The 18,476-nt window shown below is 45.5% G+C and overlaps 1 protein-coding gene across 6 annotated transcripts in view; it reads left to right on the top strand.

Annotated features, from left to right (window-relative positions):
* Positions 1-18,476, top strand: part of ndst2a (N-deacetylase/N-sulfotransferase (heparan glucosaminyl) 2a) — a 538,132-nt gene that overhangs the window by 318,474 nt on the left and 201,182 nt on the right. Inside the window, exon 2 of one of the 6 annotated variants that reach the window (XM_063070372.1) lies at positions 14,158-14,279. The exons of the other annotated variants lie outside the window; for them this stretch is intronic. The gene's annotated coding sequence lies outside the window, so the exon portion shown is untranslated. The remainder of the gene's footprint in view (positions 1-14,157; positions 14,280-18,476) is intronic. 6 annotated transcript variants of the gene reach the window in all.

The raw sequence follows: 18,476 nt of genomic DNA, 5'->3' as shown, positions 1-18,476 counted from the left end.
GTTCTCACCCACACTAATCCGACTCATTTCCAAAGCTGCCGAGATCAAATGTACGGTGGCAGAATGGTTAGTGTGAAAAAAAAAGTGACAGGCAGAGGGGAGGTTTCAAAGCATTTCTATTCAGACTTGAAACGGGGGAGGAGCTTTGCATTTAGAAAGGATTTTCTGTTTCTCTCCCAGGCACCGGTTACATTGAGAACTGCTCCCGTCCCGGTCGCGCAGAAGGTGGTTTGCAGTGTCCAGCCGCGTTGTTGAGAGAGAGAGAGAGGAGGATATTTTTAAAATTGTCTTGCTCCCGAGCAGCTCGGAGTGGGAGCGGCTGCAGCCGCCGTTTCCGACAGCAGGGGATAGATTTGCGTTGATGTAGCGCCGCGGACGCCGGCGTTAAGCGGGGCAGTGAGATGGCGAGGAGGACATGGTGCTTCTGCATGCGGGAGGCTGCCCCTCACTGTGGGTGGGGACGAGCTGGTCTGGAGACGCTTGAGCCGGTTGCTGGAGCTGTGTGTAGTGCGAGGCTCTGCGGAAGACGGCAGAGGTTGATAGATTCTTGACTGGTCAGGGCATGAAGGGATGCAGGGGAAAGGCAGGAGATTGGGGCTGAGAGGAAAATGGATCAGTCATGATGAAATGGAGTACTAGCTCGATGGGCCAAATGGCCCAATTCTGCTCCTATAGCTTATGGTCTACAGTTCCTGAACGAAGCGAAGAAGACCAACCTGACTCGTGGCAAGCCTCTGTCCGCAGGTCTGTCAGTTTGGTTCGCCAGCACAGTGGATAGTTGTGGTCCGTAACCTCACTGAGGATCCCAGATAATTCAGCAAACCAGTTTGTTTTTGGTGCCGTTGCGATTTAGATGGGTGTGCACTTGACATTGTCCAGGCCTCCTTACAGAAGGAAGGGTGGATGTGCTTTCTGTAGTGGTACAATCCGTCTTTGGGTGAATAACCACTAAATTGGATTTCAGTGTTTTTAAAATAATCAGTTGGACATAGAGCATCGCTGCACAGTACAGGCTCTTCAGCCCACGATGTTGTACTTGCCCCTACTGGGACATTGGCTGCCGACAGCAACTCTCCACAGTCCTCTATCCTAGACCAGTCTTTCAAGTTGACTCCAGGTATAGCCCATCTTCTGCCCAAAGATTCCTCCTCTCCCAGGGATGAGGTCTTTGGCGTTTCTGGAGCTCTGGGTTTTTAGAAACATAGAAAACCTACAGCACAATACAGGCCCTTCAGCCCACAGTGCTGTGCCGAACATGTACTTTAGAAATTACCTTGGGTTACCCATAGCCCTCTATTTTTCTAAGCTCCATGTATCTATCCCGGAGTCTCTTAAAATATCCTATTGTACCTGCCTCCACCACTGTTGCCAGTGGCCCATCCCACACACTCACCACTCTCTGTGTTTAAAAAAAAACACTTGCCCCTGACATCTCCTCTGTACCTACTCCCAAGCACCTTAAAACTGTGTCCTCTTGTGTTAGCCATTTCAGCCCTGGGAAAAAGCCTCTGACTATCCACACGATCAATGCCTCTCATCATCTTATACACCTCTATCAAGTCACCTTTCATCCTCTGTCGCTCCAAGAAGAAAAGGCCAAGTTCACTCAACCTGTTCTCATAAGGCATGCTCCCCAATCCAGGCAACATCCTTGTAAATCTCCTCTGCACCATTTCTACAGTTTCCACATCTTTCCTGCAGCGAGGTGGCCAGAACTGAGCACAGTACTCCAAGTGGGGTCTGACCAGGGCCCTATATAGCTGCAACATTACCTCTCAGCTCTTGAACTCAGTCAGTTTTTACCGGATGGGTTGTTAGCGCCATGCCCAATGCTGCTCCTTTTGCAACAAGGCTTTGGACCATCCACGGTGGAGTTTCATGATGCTCTGCCTACCCCTTAACCTACTCGAAGATCAATCTAATCCTTCCCCTCGGCATATCCCTCCATTATTCTATCATCCATCTAAGAGTTTCCTAAATGCCAGTAATGTATCTGCCTCTATCACTACACCTGGCAGGGGTACAGGCACCACCACTTCGTGTAACTCTGAGACTTTTCCCATACTTTCCTGCAGTTACCCCCTCGTATTAGCCACTTCTGCCCAGGGAGAGTCTCTGGCTCTCCACTCGATCTGTGCCTACAGATCAGGGTTTCCCAACCCTTTTTTTCCACCATGGACCAATACCATCAAGCAAGGGGTCTGTAGTTCCCTGGTTGAGAACCCATGCTATATATACTCTATTCGAGGGAGCGGTCTGTGGGAGCTAATGGCCAGACAGCACACTCCAATCAGCATTTACTCTTGATTCCATTGGAATACTCTAGGTGAGAAAGGTTGCAATTAGGTTAGCGTGAGAATTCAGAGGATTGTGCAAGGGCAAATGCTTCTTCTTAAACCCCATCGCCCTACTGAGGCATCGGCAGCTCACCAGAGTGCTTTGTCTGGGATAGTCCTGGATAATAGAAGTTTGATCAATTCTTTGGCTTTCACTACAAAACTTCATATGTCTTCTCAGCAAAGTTCCCCCCTCTCTGAAGGATGGGATCTTTGAAGGTTCTGGCATTCCTGTAGCTGTGTTTTTACAAGATGGGGTTGCTAGCCCCATGCCCAACACTCCATCTCTCACAGCCGAGCTTGGGACCGTCCATGGCAAGGTTATGCAAGGGGAATGATTCACTGAACAGGCGAACTTGCTCTGAAAATTATTGCGTTAGTTTGTGTGGTACAGCACATGTCAGTACAGCACCTGGACCCTAGCAACGTGCTTAGCATTGCTGACCGTTTTAGGCAAGCGTGCCTTGGTTTTATATCAGTCAGAAAAGTTTTGCATGAGGTTGTATTGTTGGCATGCTCATTTATTTTTGACACTGATGTTTAGGATTGATAGAGCTGCAGAGGACTACCAGGGTCTCTACGCTGGAAATGTGCTTGTGAGGTTGATGAATGTCCCAGGTTTAAATGCAGAAAGCCTGCTGCAGTGTGCTGGTAATGGAGTGGACAGATTGTACACGACTGGAACTTGTGGTTCTGCTTTAGAGTCATAGTCAGGCCCTTCAGCCCACCTACTCCAAGCTGAACTATTAATCTGCCTCGTCTAACCAGCCTGCACTGGGACCATCGCCCTCCATACCCACCCCCCCTCCCCCCAATCAACATACCTATCCAAATTCTCTTAACTGTTCAAATCGAACCTATATCCACCACTTCTGGCAGCTCGTTCCACACTCTCACCACCCTCTAAGCGAAGAAGTTCCCTTTCAGTTCCGTCTTAAGTTTAAGTTCCCTCTCAAATATTTCGCCTTTCATCCTTAACATATGACTTGTAGTTCTCATCTTGGCCAACCTCAGTGGAAAAAGCCTGTTTGCATTTACCCCATCATTATATCTCTCCTAATTTTGTATACCTCCATCAAATCTCCCCTCATTCTCAGACACTCCGGGGAATAATGTCACAAGCTTTCCATAAAACACCCTCTGGCATCATCCCTCTAAATTTTCTGTGTATTCCTTCAATCCTATTGATATTGTTTCTGTAAGTAGGTGTCCAGGACTGCACAAGGACTCCAGATGCGGCCACTCCTTTCTAAGAGCTACACTCGGGCATCTGTTGGGTGGTGGTTCCCTCAGTATAAAGAGGACCCAGCACGGTAGTGTAGTTGGTTAACACCATACCAGCCACCTCGATTTAATTCCCGCTGCTGCCTCAAAGGAGTTTGTATTCTCCCCTTAATTGCATGGGTTTCCTCCGAGTGTTCTGATTTCCTCCTACAGTCCAAAGACATGCTGGTGGTAATTGTCCTGTGGGTAGGCTAGGGTTAAATCGGGAGTTGCTGAGTGGTGTGGCTCGAAGGTCCGGAAGGGCCTGTTCCGACTGTATCTCAGCAAAATAAAATAAAATAGAGAAATAAAAAATCTCCCTGATTAAAATACTTCTGCAATGTGTTCCTTGATTGGGACTTGTGCGAGATTCTTGGAGAAGAAGTGGCAGTTTGTTACAGTGTACAAGAATGCTACAGGAATAGACCATTTGGCCCCTCAAGTTTGTCCTGTCATTCAGTATGATCGGTTATCTGCCCCAGGCCCCAACTCCACTCCTGTGTTCCTTCCCCACAGCTTGAAACTGAAAGTCAAAGTAAATTTTATTATCAAAGTATACAACCCTGAGATTCATTTTCCTGCAGGCATTCTCAGCAAATCTATAGGTAGTAACTAAACAGAATCAATGAAAGACCAACCAGAGTACAGAAGACAACAAACTGTGCAAATGCAAATATAAATACATAGCAATAAATAATGAGAACGTGAGATAGTCTTTAAAGTGAGATCTTTGGTTGTGGGAGCATCTCAATGATGTGGCAATAGAGTATAGTTATTCCTTTTTATTCAAGAGCCTGTTGGTTGGGTTAGTAATCGTTCTTGAACTTGGTGCGAGTCCTGAGGCTCCTGTACCTTCTACCTGATGGCAGCAGTGAGAAAAGAGCCTGGTCTGGATGGTGGGGATCTCTGGATGCTGTTTTCCTGCGACACTGTTTCGTGTAGATGTGCTGAATAGTTGGAGGGGCTTTATCCGCGATGTATTGGGCCAAATTCACTCCCTTTTGTAGGATTTTCCATTCAAAGGCGTTGGTACTTCCATACCAGGCTGTGATGGAGCCAGTCAATATACACACCACTACACATTTATAGAAGTATGCCAAAACTTTGGGTGTCATGCCAGATCTCTGCCGACTCCTTAGGATTCTGCGGAAGGAGGTGCTGCCATGCTTTCGTTGCAATAGCACTTGTGTGCTGACTCCGAGCTTTTGAAATTTTATCTTCTACTCCTTTAAATATGCTTGATTTGCCCTCTGTAGGTTGGGGTAGAAAGTTCCAGAAATCCGCCGTCCTCTACTGGAAGTTTCTGTGCGCCTTGGTTTTAAAAGACCACCCCTGGCATGGAAACACCAATGCCCGGGAATGGAAAAGTGTTCAGAAAGTGGTGGGCTCAGCCCAGTCCGTCACAAGTAAAGCCCTCCCCACCACTGCCATAAGAAAGCAGCATCCGTCAGGACCCACCGGCATCCAGGCCATGGTCTCCTCTTACTACTGCCATCGGGCAGGATGTGCGCGAGTCTTGGGCCCTACACCACCAGTTTCTGGAACAGTTATTACCATAAGCTCCTCAGCTGGTGTGGATAACTTCACTTGCTACAAATCTGAACTGACTCCACAACCTACAGACTCGCTTTCAAAGACACTATAACTCATGTTCTCCACATGATTTATTTATACTTGCACCATTTGTCTTTTGCACATTAGTTGTTTGTCAGTCCTTGTTTATGTATAGTTTTTCATAAATACTGTATTTTGTTCTTGTAAACACAGTGAGAAATGCCTGGGTTAGGTATTACTGCCTATCCATGCTGTCTATACTGTTCTCATTATCTGCTGGTTTAATTACAATTTCCTTACTTTGTTCTTTAAGGGCTGCTTGCTCTGTTTCCTGATTAAATTCGGTTTATCTTTTTTCTGCTGCTCCTATTACTTAGTTTCTCTCTCAAATTACAATTCTCACCTCTGTCTGTAAGAAGTTTGTACGTGTACCCCATGACCGTGTGGGTTTCCTCCAGGTGCTCCAGTTTCCTCCCAGGGTTGAACAATGTACCGGTTGGTAGGTTAATTGGTCATTGTAAATTGTCCCGTGAATAGGCTCGGTTTAAATCGGGGGTTGCTGGGTGGCGTAGCTCGAAGGACCTATTCAGCACTATATTTCAATAAATAAAATTTTAAAATAAAAATGGAATGTGAGATCTTTCTCTCCTCTGGTGTCCAATCCAAGAGAAGAGTTAAGGGAGTCTTTGTGAGGAGTGACCTCAAGAATTAATACAAAAGTGAGACCCCTGTTCAGGACCCTTTCCTGGGGTTCAGTGGGGATGGATGAATGGGAGAGGTTCACGATGGCTTCTCTCAGTTGTAGCCTCTCTTGGCTTTGTCTCCACTCTAGTTTAAAGACTGCATCTACACTTTAACCATGGTTAAGACTGTGTTCTCTGTCCAGTGAATGTGGTCCGGACTTAGTTGTCCAAAATCAGAATGAGTTGCAGAAATCTGTGGCTCAGTCCATTAAATCTCTTGTACTTGGCAGAGGGGAGATATCTAACCTAATTCAATTTGGAGGTTTGTGTAGTTTGACTTCAAGTGGAGGCTCTGGACAGTTTCTCCTCATACCCATCCACCACAGTTATAACAATATTAAATGCCATTAATATTTTAAGAATCTGGTGTGGGGATCAAACTCCAGGTAAACGTCATGTGTACATTGAAGCGTACAGTGAAATATGTTGTTTTGTGTGGAATCAGATCAGTAAGGATTGTGCCGAGGGCAGCCTGCAGATGTCACCATTCTTCCCGTGCCAACATAGTTTATGCACAGCATACTGACCCTAAACTGTACATCATTGGGAAACCCACATGGTCAAGGACAGAACTTGCAAACTCCTTACTGGCAGCAGTGAGACCTGAATTAAAGTTGGCACTGTAATAGAGTTATGATGACCCCGATGCAACTGTGCTCCCCCAGTGGTCAAAATGAGAGGGTCAGGATCAGATGAGAGATGTAGTAACACTAAATAACCCACCGTGACCTGGATAAAGCACCGGATTGGCTGGCACTACAGGAACACAGTGAGCTACAGGTACAATGAAAACCTCACAGCAGCATTACAGGCACTTGTTCCCTGTTACACCACTGGCATTTGGGGCAGCAATGAAGCTCTGTATAGAAGGATTCTTCATCGCTGTCTCTGCAACAGTTTTGTTTTCCAGTCAGGGTTGTTGTCCGTGAGCTGAACCCCAGGATCTGGAGGATGAGCAGACCACTCCTAATCTAGCCTCTACTGTTTGACCTATTTGGCATGGGTGACCCTACCAAGAACCAAAACATAATGCCCTGACTTTAGCCTACATAGCTTTCATTGAGACACGCAAGCCTCCAAATCCTGTGACAAGGTTGTAGTCCTTTTGGAGGATACAGAATATAATTTGTACATAAAATGTACAGCACAGTGAAGAGGGGGAGGGGAAGAACACCCAAAGCAAGATATTGGTGCAAAAAAAGGACAGACAATCCATGCGTGGTCCTTCGTGTTCTGCTGCCCGGGTTGAATTAGGGTTGTGCAGGTCAGTTCAAGAATGTGATGGCTGTAGAATGATTGTTGTTCCTGAATCTGGTGGCATAGGACTTGAGGCTTCTGTATCTCCTGCCTGATGTTAGCGTGAAGAGGGCATGGCCCGGGCCCTTTATCAGAATATGCACCCAACCTGACTCCTGCAGTTGGGCTCAGAGATCTGGGTTTTAATCCAATTTATCAGGTTCTGATCTGAAGGCTTGTGCTGTTCAGCTATATGTTTTTGTAAAGTTAATGGTGAGTCTGATGAGTGGAAATGTTAGTGACTTTTAAACTATAATTTTAACGTTTTTAGTTTATCGCAATTATTTTCAATTTCCATTTATTTTTTTCTCTCATTTTGCAAGTCTTTGAGTGTCAGAGGTTTACCAAAACATTTGCAAATCCTTGTGTTTCCGAGCAGGGGCAGAAGCTGTGCTCTGAGCCTCCCTTCTGACAAAGACAGAATAGGCCCTGCTCAGCAAATCCCAAGAAGGGGTTGTGGTTTCCCATGTGAGAAGTTCACCAAAAGAACCCATTTCTGCTCTCTGGGGCTGCTAGAGGAGAGCAAAGTCCAACACTAGTGATATAAAGGAAATACTATCTCCAAGAGGTGTCCTTAGCTGATAAAATTAATGTTAACTAGGCTCCACATGTAATGAAAGGATGTGCTGGCATTGGGGACAGTCCAGAGGTTGTTTACAATGATCCTGGGAATTAAAGGTTAACATATGACGAGCACTTGATGGCTCTGGGCCAGTACTGACTGGAAATTAGAAGAAAAAGGGGGATTTTATTTAAATGTATTGAAAGGCCTTGATACAGTGCATATGGAGAAGTTGTTTCCTATGTGGGGGAGTCTAGGACCAGAGGGCACAGGCTCAGAATAGGATGTCCCTTTACAACAGATGAGGAGGAATTTCTTTCATCAGTGGGTGATGAATCTGTGGGATTCATTGCCACGGACGGCTGTGGAGGCCAAGTTAATGGATATATTTAAACCGGAGGTTGATAGTTTCTTGATTAGTCAGGATGTCAAAGGACACAAGGAGAAGGCAAGAGAATGAGGTTGAGGGAAGATAAATCTGCCATGATTGGTAGGCCCAATAGCCTGAATCTGCTCCGATATCTAATGGTCTTTAAAGTCTAATTCTTCAGAACATGGACTTCAGAGATGCATTGGAAAGTCAAGTGGTGGAGGAGTGTGGAGATTTTTCTCTTGTCTACCCTGAAAGGACCAAATGTTTGTGTTTAGCGTAGGTTGTTTCGCCAAACATTGGGATGTGGCTCAGAGCATTCTGGGTTGGCTAATTATTCAGGATCATTTGTTTCATCGGGTAGTCCCTTCTGAAGACTTTGCTGCATTTATTTAAAGCAGTAATTCCCAACCTGTGGTCCATATACCCCTCAGTCAAGGTGGGGGTCCATGGGATAATAAAGGTTGGGAACCCCTGATTTAAAGATGTGAAGATTAGCTTTATTTGTCACATGTATATCGAAACAGTGAAATGTGTTGTTTGCACCAAAAACCAACAAGAGTCTGAGGACGGCGGCCTGCAAGTGTCCCCGTGCTTCTGGCGCAGATGTAGTAAGCTCACAGCTACAAAAGGTAGTGGATTCTGCCCAGTACAACCTGGGTAAGGCCTCCGAACCATTAGCACATCTACATGAAACGTCGTAGGAAAGCAGCATCCATCATTAGATCGTCGCCACCCAGGCCGTGCTCTTTTCTCGCTGCTGCCGTCAGGTAGAAGGTACAAGAGCCTCAGAACTCAAACCACCTGTACAGTTGCTACTCCCACAACCATCAGGCTCTTGAACAAGAGGGAATAACTACACTCACTTGTCCATCCATTGAGATGTTCCAATAACTAATGATTTCACTTTAAGGACTCTTTACCTCATTTATTGCTATTTATTTATGTCTGCATTTGGACAGTTTGTTGTCTTCTGCACTCCGGTTGATCTTTCATTGATCCTGTTATAGTTAATATTCTGCAGGTTTGCTGAGTATACCCACAGGAAAATGAATCTCAGGGTTGTATGTGGTGACGTGTATGTACTCTGATAATAAAATTTTCTTTGAATTTTGGACTCTGGGAGGAAACCAAAGGAAACGCAGTCATGGGGAGAATGTACAAACTCCTTGAAGACAGCAGAAGGAATTGAACCCTGATCTTGTACAGCTACCACTGTAAAGTGTTGTGCTAACTGCAACGCTGTTGTTACAGTTTCGTTTTATTTTGGTTGTGAAGTGGGTTAGTGACCTAATTTTAAGGTTGTTATTATTTGTGGCGAAGATTGTGTCTTGTGTGGAGATGCATATCTTGTGTCTGGGTTGTATTTAATGAGATTGTAGAACAGTGCAGGCCCTTCATTCCATGATTTTAAATGTCTCTGGTACTGTATAACTGATAAGGGGGTGATTTGATTTTTTTTTTCCCCCTTTCTTTGGAGGTGGTTACCCAGTTGAAGTGTGAGGGAAAGGAGGATAATTTCTATTGTAGCCAAGGGCACAGTATTCTGGACAAGTTAGGTAGCACCCATTGTTCGATAGATGAGCTGTTTTAAACAATAGTTGTGGGGTCAAAGACAACTTTATTGTCATCTGCACAAGTACTTTTACACCCAGGCACAGTGAAAGCTTGTAGCAGCATCACAGGCATGCAGCTTAAAATGAGCAGCAAATTTATGCTTAATTTAAAAGAAAAAGTTTCAACAAAAGAATCAATTTTTTTGTGTAAAATGATCAGAACGGTCTTAGTGTTGCAACACTCATTCAGATTAATTTATTACATGTACATTGAAATGTGTCGTTTGTGCAGCTCGATGTTATGTGGACAGCCTGCAAATACTGCCATATATTGCAGCCCCAACATAGCATACCCACAGCGCTCAGCGGAGCAGAGCAGAACACAGCAAGCAACAAAACAACAGCAAAAAGAAGCCCCATTCCTTTCTCTCCCCCCCCCCGCCCCATGACAAATGTAGTGGTGATTAGGGTTTTGCCGGTTGGTTCAAGGACTCTGTGGAACTGAGCACAAAAATCTAGGCTGAGACTGAGGGAGTGCTGCTCTGCCAGAGGAGCTTTAAGATGAAATATGATACTGAGACATACTTCTCTCGCAATTCTGTGCTGCTATTTTTGAATCATGCAGATGAGTTCAGAAGATAAGTACCGTGGATTCTGGTTCATTGGGCCATTGTTTAATCAGAGACAGCCGCATATTTGGGACAACTCTTAAAGAGCAAAAACTAATTGAAAGGACAGTGGAATTTCCTTCATTTATTTGGGACACTATGCCACTTAATTGGTGCAGGGAACTGTTGCAGAACAATTTCTAACTAGCTTCAGTCGTGCACTTGCATGGCCGTTAGACAGTACGCTATGCTCGGAGCAGTTTTTAAATGGTGTCAGTTGCATGTGTCTGTGTTCAAAACGCAGTGACATTTGTTACCGGTAGTTGGTGAGGAATGAGCTGCAGGACAATTACGACTTGTTTTGCTCACCGCGGTTTCAAGCATTCAGGGTTGGAGATGTCAGAAATGCCTGGGAGTGAAAATGAAACAATTTCACTATTGCAGGTTAGGATCTACAAAGAATTTGACAGTATCTGCAATTGTCTTGAATGATACAATGAGAATGACAATTTGGAGGATGCAATTGTCAACGTCATTTTATGACGGTAGTCCATTATCTGCACTAGGTGTCTGCATCTGATTTACAGTCCAAAAAATGTGACAAGGATGAATTCCTCCATATGATGTGTTAGAAACTGATAGTTTTATAGTACTGTAGTAGTATTGGTAGTGTTCTAATTTGTTCTGCATTTCATTCAAATGCATAAATTGTTTCTCAGTTTGTCTTTCTTATACCTTAAGTATTTCCATGAAACTTCAGGTAATTGGGCCAAAATATACTGGTCCCATTGAGTCCCAATTAACTGGAATCCAGTCTATTTTGTCTCTTCCATTCATAGAATGTTTCTATGAAATGTTGCGATTATGTACTCAATCAGTAATGCAGCAAGTATACTTGTCTCTCTGTCTCTCTGTCTCTCTGTCTCTCTGTCTCTCTGTCTCTCTGTCTCTCTGTCTCTCTGTCTCTCTGTCTCTCTGTCTCTCTGTCTCTCTGTCTCTCTGTCTCTCTGTCTCTCTGTCTCTCTGTCTCTCTGTCTCTCTGTCCTCCCACCCCCCGGGGGGGGGAAAGATTGGAATAAAATGAGGTAATTGAAGCTCCACCTCCACGTCGGCAATTCATGGGGTTATTGGTCCATGAGGGCCGGTGATTCTCCAGGTCTGTGCAAGTCCAGTGGGTGAGACTTGTAGGTCAAAATCCTTGACTGGTGAGTCTCGGTGTCAATGCAGAGGCTGCCATGGTGCAGATGTCAGCGATGGGTTAAAGTTCAGAGGTCGGCAAGTCTGGAGGTTGAAGTCCAAAGCCGGTGAGTCTGGAGATTGAGGCCTAAAGTTCACACTCTACAGGTTGACTTGTCCAGAGGTCATCGGCCGATGTCTGTGAAGTTGGAAGCCTGTTTCTGAGTGTGATTGGGTGGAAAAGGGGCACGTTTTGTGTTGCTGTTGCTTGTGCTGTTCTGCTGAACATTGGGGGCACACTGTGTTGGGGCCGGAATGTGTAGCAACACTTGTGGGCTGGGCTGCCCTCAGCACATCCTTGGGTTGTGTCAGTTAACGCAAACAATGTATTTCACTGTGTTTGGATGTGCATGTAATCAATAAATAAATCTGAATCTGTTTGTGCATGTCAAACAGACTAGAGCAGCCTTGTGATCTGATCAATGTCAACCTTGGATACTGATGACATGGCCAGTAAGACATGTTTTTCTGGTCATATTTGCATTGCTTATGGCTGCTAAATTTCTCATAACCATTTAGGTCACAATCTGTTCTCATTACTGCCGTTGGGAATGGGGTACAGGAGACCTGAGTCCCACACCACCAGGTTCAGGAACAGTTATTACGCTTCAACCATCAGCCTCCTGAACCAATCAGTTCACTCACCCCAACTGTGAACTGACTCCACGACCCATGGGCTCACTTTCAAGGATTCTATATCTCATGTTCTCGGTATTATTTGTTTACTTGTTTATGCATTTTCAGTTTGTCATCTTTTCCACATTTTGTGTAGCTTTTCATTGATTTCTTCTGTGAATGCCTGCAAGGAAATGAATCTCAGGGTAGTGTATAGTGACATGTACGTACTTTGATAATTTACTTTGTATTTAACAAGTATTTACATATATTCATTAAAAGTACTTTGTAAGTGCTCAGAGGTTCTGTGATTGTGAATTGTGGGATGAAAGTGCCAATCTTTTCTCAATAACAAAATAGAAGTCTTCACAGGCACACTGCTAATCATTTCAGATGTTTTTGGTTCTACGACAACAAGCGAGCTATTTGGATTTTTTCGGATAATTAGAGTTAATTAAGCCTTGCGAAGTTGATGCTGTTGCTGGGTTAGTGATTGATGACGGGAGGTGACGACTGTACTTGCAAACAGGCTCTGAGATGTGGAGAGCCCATTCAAATTCTGCTCTGAGGGGAATGGCTTTTTCCCCTGGCCACAGAGCCCCACTGTGATGTGCTTCTGAGAGCCAGAGGCGATGGGTCAGCAGGTCACTGTCATTTCCCTGTGGTGAGGAAGGCAGGGTCTCCTTGCACCCGGAGGATGATTTTTTTATGTTCGATTGAAGCGGATTGGGACTAACACACAGAGCTCCCACTCCTCCAGTCTTACTCTGTAACCTTTTCTTCCCCTAATTCCCCTCTCTTCAACCACTGCACTGCTCTCTTGCTCTCTCCTCCACTGCCACCTAAATGCCAGCACCCTCTCCCCTCCCTTCACTCCTCAGTCCCCCTCGACCACCCTCCCTACCCCGCTCCCCCTTCCCTCCTACCTCCTCCTTGCCCTCCCCTCCCCTCCCCTCCCCTCCCCTCCCCTCCCCTCCCCTCCCCTCCCCTCCCCTCCCCTCCCCTCCCACTACCTTCCCCGTTCCCTTCTTCCCTGCCCTCCCTCTTTCTACCATCCTATGGCCCCCCTCCCTGGAAAAGGCCACTCCTTCCACCCCTGCTCCCCCTCTCCCACTACTCTTCCTTTCTTGAGGCCCTGCTGCCCATCATGACTGCCCTACCCCTCTGCCACCTTGTTCTACTTCCTCTCCCTGCCCCATCCTTTGCCCACCAAGAGCCTGCCTCATTGGCAACACCTGTGGCCAAGTTTACTATTTGGCTTATAATGGAGAGTTAACTCTTTTGGTTTGTAGCGAGCACAAAAATAGCAAGGTTTCACACTGGTGACATACATTGCCCGAGGATCAGCACACCTGTTTGAGTGTGCCTGCGTTTGTGTGTCGTTATTCCTGCCATGCTGGTCAGTCAGTATAACTTGTGTGGTCCTCTGGCTCACAGATAAGGGTCTGCTTCTCTCCGACTGTTGGAACAGCATCTTGGCTACAGCCCAAGGAATAAACTAAGGGGGGACGTATTGTCCCAAGAAAAACTAGTATCTGTGAGGTAGCAGCAATTGTATCTGTTTCTTATTTTAAAAATTTCAGACTGTATTTTGTCAGAGTTTCACTTTAGTTGAAACCTTTCTGCAGAAAGAAATGCTCTACAGGTCTTGAGAAGCAAACTTAGCAAGAGAAATCATACCACGACGTAGATGTATTGAGCAAGGCCCGGCGTTACTGGATGTAGACATTGTTCTGAATGAGCACTGCTACCAAAGAGCAGCGTTGTTTGGGTCCAAGGGTCAGAGCCTGCCTTCGTTAATTCGACAGGATGACTTCACTTGGTTGGAATGTGTACCATTAGTGTCAGTTTATAAGCTCCTTTCATGAGCTGGTCCCAGCTGTAGCCTAGTAAAATGTTGCTGGGTTTGTATGTGGCACTGTGCGTGTAATCGGCCAGAAGCTATCCCACTTGGCAAGCGGTTCCAGCTTTTGCAGAATGGATGTTTTTCTTTTGCCCTTTCTGGGGTTTGCCTGCAGCAGGAGGAGGCCTGAACTCGGCTTGGGAAAACGTCTGCTTTGCTGTGATTGCTCCAACTGAAACTTGGCATGCAAATGAAACGGGAGTGATCAAGGGCTGATTCTAAAAGGCTGTGCCTGTGGTGAGTTGTCCTGTGCGTACAGCGTTTACAGGATCATTTTCTTTTAATGCTTAGTACGATTTGTGCCTAATCCTTGCCTGGAAAATCCCCCCACCACCACCCAGAACAGGTTTATGGCTTAATTCAGTAACCCTGTTCTTATGGCTGGCAGATCAGTGAGATGTGTGGATTTCTGTTTGGATACTGTTGACGTGGCTGTGTGTGTGTGTGTGTTTGCCAATTTGATTAATAGAGACCTGACAGCATTATTCAGTGTAATTGTGACTGCGACATAGCAGTTCCAAACCAATTCCCATTCCCACTTTCGGATTCTCTTTCCCCTGTTAACTCTTCAAATGAAACCCTCCATCGAGCACATCTACAGAGAGTGCTGTTGCAAGAAAGCAGCATCCATCATCAGGGACCCCTTTCACTCAGGCAGTGCTCTCTTTTTGCTGTTGCTATCGGGAGGAAGGCACAGGAGACTCGGGACTCTCACTACCAGGTTCAGGAACAGTTATCATCCCTCAACTATCAGGCTCTTGAACCACTGGGGATAACTTCACTCACCTTCACTGAACTGTTCCCACAACCTGTGGACTCACTTTCAAGGTCACGTCATCTCATGTTCTCTATATTTATTGTTTATTTTTTTCTCTATTGTATTTGTGTGGTTTATCTTTTGCACACTGGTTGTTTGTGCATCCTGTTGGGTGCAGTCTTTCATTGATTCTATTATGGTTCTTGAGTTTACAGAGTATGCCCGCAAGAAAATGAATCTCGGGGTTGTAAATGGTGACATCCATGTTCACTGCTAATTTACTTTGAACTCCATCTGTTTGTATCTTTGCACTTGCTCATGTTGAGATCCAGTTAATCAGATTCCCCAGTTTGCTTCTCTCAGCACATTGATTATCTTCTCGTGGACAAAATGTCAATTGTGGTTTGGTGGCTCACGCGCTCTCCTGAGTCAGCAAACTGCAGCTTTAAGTCCGTCTTGAGATCACAGATAAACAAACGTCCCTCCTGCCCTACTGAAGGAGGGCGGCAAGGTCAGAGCTGCTGTTGTTCATGTGCGACGTTAAACAGAAACTCCATCTACTCGGACAGGTGATTGTGTTGGGCCACGCTTCATTTTTTTGAGTGAACACGGGTCTATCCCCAGATGTTGTAGCTCAAGTCGGTGAGGGAGGAAAAGGGGCTTGTTTTGCTGTGTTCTGCTGAGCGTTGTGTGAGCATGCTATGTTGACACTGGAATGTGTGGTGTCACTTTTGGGATGTCCCAGAACATCGTTAAGTAGTGTTAGTCATTAACGCAACCACTGCATTTCCCTGTATGTTTATGTACATGTCGTAAGTAGATCTAAATCTGATATTTATCTGTTGACATTAGCACAGCAATCGTTACTGCATTGCCTTACTTTTTCAGCCCTTTGTCTTTTCCACTTATCACCTCCCAGCTTCTGACTTCAGCCCCAGCCTTCCCCCTCACTTAGTTTTACCTATCACCTTTGAGCTTGTAATCCCTCCCCTCCCACCTTTATTCTGGCTTCTTCCCCTTTCCTTTCTAGTCCTGATGAAGAGTTTCAGCCCAGAATTTTGACTCTTTATTCCTCTCCATTGAAGCTGCCTGACCCTCTGAGTTCCTCCAGCATGAATTTAGAAGATTGAGGGGGGATCTTATTGAAACGTATAAAATTCTAAAGGGATTGGACAGGCTAGATGCAGGAAGATTGTTCCTGATGTTGGGGAAGTCCAGAACGAGGGGTCACAGTTTGAGGATAAAAGGGAAGCCTTTTAGGACCGAGATGAGGAAAAACTTGTTCACACAGAGAGTGGTGAATCTGTGGAATTCTCTCCCACAGGAAACAGTTGAGGCCAGTTCATTGGCTATATTTAAGAGGGAGTTAGATATGGCCCTTGTGGCTAAAGGGATCAGGGGGTATGGAGAGAAGGCAGGTACAGGGTTCTGAGTTGGATGATCAGCCATGATCATACTGAATGGCATTGCGGGCTCGAAGGGCCGAATGGCCTACTCCTGCACCTATTTTCTATGTTTCTATGTTGCGTGTGTCACTGGATTTCTAGCATCTGCAGAATCTCGGGTTGCTGTTTGTGGAAGCCTGCTGTACATAGATGGTTCGCTGGGATTCGTGCGTTGTATGTGCACTGGTAACGTAGTATAGCGGTTAAGTAACACTTGAAGTGCCAGGTTCAATTCCTGCCGCTGTCTGTAAGGAGTTTCTACGTTGACCACGCTGGTTTCCTCCCACATTCCAAAGACGTATGGGTTAGGAGGTTAATTGGTCACACGGGTGTAATTTGTTGGTGCCGGCTCATTGGGCCGGAAGGGCCTGTTACCATGCTGGATCTGAAATACGTACAAATAAGTATTACAGCCATGTACTGCTGATGGGGATGTGATGGGTGCTACAGAAATATGAATTTTTTTTGTTTTGTGATAATTTAGTGCTGGGTTTGGTCCACATTAATATTTGTGCTTCCCAGATTTATTTGGGTTTTATTCTGATGTTGCTGGCAACGGTGTGGCTTTTGAATGCAAATAACCTTTGTGTATGGGTTGTTGCTATCTTAAAACTGAGTAAGATTGCTCCGTCATTGCAAGATTCAAGTTTAATTATCAAGTGTACATGAAAACTTGGTGAAATGTGTCACTTGCATTATCAAGAGGGTTTGAACTAAAGTGCAGGCTTAGTCACCCAGAGACTCCTCTTGGGTAGGAAGGGGCATTGGCAAATTGGAGCTCTCTCGTCACCAAGAGCTGCTGATTTTGGGCGGTGTGCTCAGTAGAGAACTTTGAAACTCCAGCAGTGGTAAGTACTGCAGGCAACGATGAGAGTACCACACCTCATCCTCAATCCTCTTAAACAGGGTCAGGGTGGTGCAAGTAATGCTGTCTTTATTTAGAGATACAGTGAGGAACGGGCCCTTCTGGCCTAATGTGCCACACTGCCCAGCAGCATACCGATTTAACACTGGCCTAATCACAGGACGATTTACAATGACCAATTAATTTGCTAAGCGGGACATCTTTGGAATATTGGAGGAAACTGGAGCGTCTGGAGGAAACTGATGAAGTCACAGGGAGAATGTCCAAACTCCTTACAGGTGGAGTTGAAGTTGAACTCCAGGATGCCTCGAGCTTTGAGTAGTAGTATTGCGCTGCCTGCCATGCTACCTTGTCCCTGACCCTTGACGCTAGCTTTGGTTGATTCTTGCCGCGTGTACCAAGACAGTGAAAAGCTTCTTCATACAGATCAAATATTACAGTGTATTGGGGTATGAGAATCGGGTTTGTTATCACTGACTTGTCGTGAAACTTGTTTTGTGGCAGTAGTACAATGTAACACATATACTATAAATTATAATAAATGTATATAAAACATAAAGTAGTGAGTTCATGTTCATGGCTTCATTGTTCATTCAGAAATCGGTGCAGAGGGAAGACGCATTGAGTGTGTGCCTTCGGACTCCAGTACCGCCTCGATGGTTGCAGTGAGAAGAGAGCATGTCCTGGGCAGTGGGGCTCATTAATAAAGGATGTCACTTTTTTGAGGCTTTGCCTTTTGATGATGTCCTCAATGCTGGGGAGACTAGTGCCCGTGATGGAGCTGGTGGAGTTTACAGCTTTCTGCAGCTTTTTCTGATCCTGTGCAGTGTCCTCCCCCCACCCTCCTATCATAAGACATGGGAGCAGAATTAGGCCATTCGACCCATCGAATCTGCTCATCCATTCCATCATGACTGATTCCGGGTCCCACTCCACCCCACACATCTGCCTTCACGCTATATCCTTCGATGCCCTGTCCGATCAAGACATGATCAACTTCCACCTTAAATATATGCATAGACTTGGCCACCACCGCAGTTTGTGGCAGGGCATTCCACAGATTTACTACCCTTGGCTAAAAAAAAAATCCTCCTCCCCTCTGTTCTAAAAGGTCGCCCCTCAGATTTGAGGCTGTGCCTTCTAGTTCTGGATACCCCCACTATAGGAAACACCCTCTCCACATCTGCCCTATCTAGTCCTCTCAGCATTCAGTTGGTTTTAATGAGATTCACTCTTCTCTCCCCCCCCCCACATTCTTCTAAACTCCTGTGAGTACAGGCCCAAAAGCTGCCAAATGCTCCTCATATGTTAACCCCTTCATTCCCAGAATCATCCTCTTGAGCCTCTTCCGGACTCTCTCCAATGAC

This window comes from Mobula hypostoma, chromosome 18 (assembly GCF_963921235.1).
Source record: "Mobula hypostoma chromosome 18, sMobHyp1.1, whole genome shotgun sequence".
Taxonomy (NCBI): Eukaryota; Metazoa; Chordata; class Chondrichthyes; order Myliobatiformes; family Myliobatidae; genus Mobula; species Mobula hypostoma.
The sequence above is the reverse complement of the archived record's forward strand: the minus strand, read 5'-3'. Positions and strand labels throughout refer to the sequence as shown.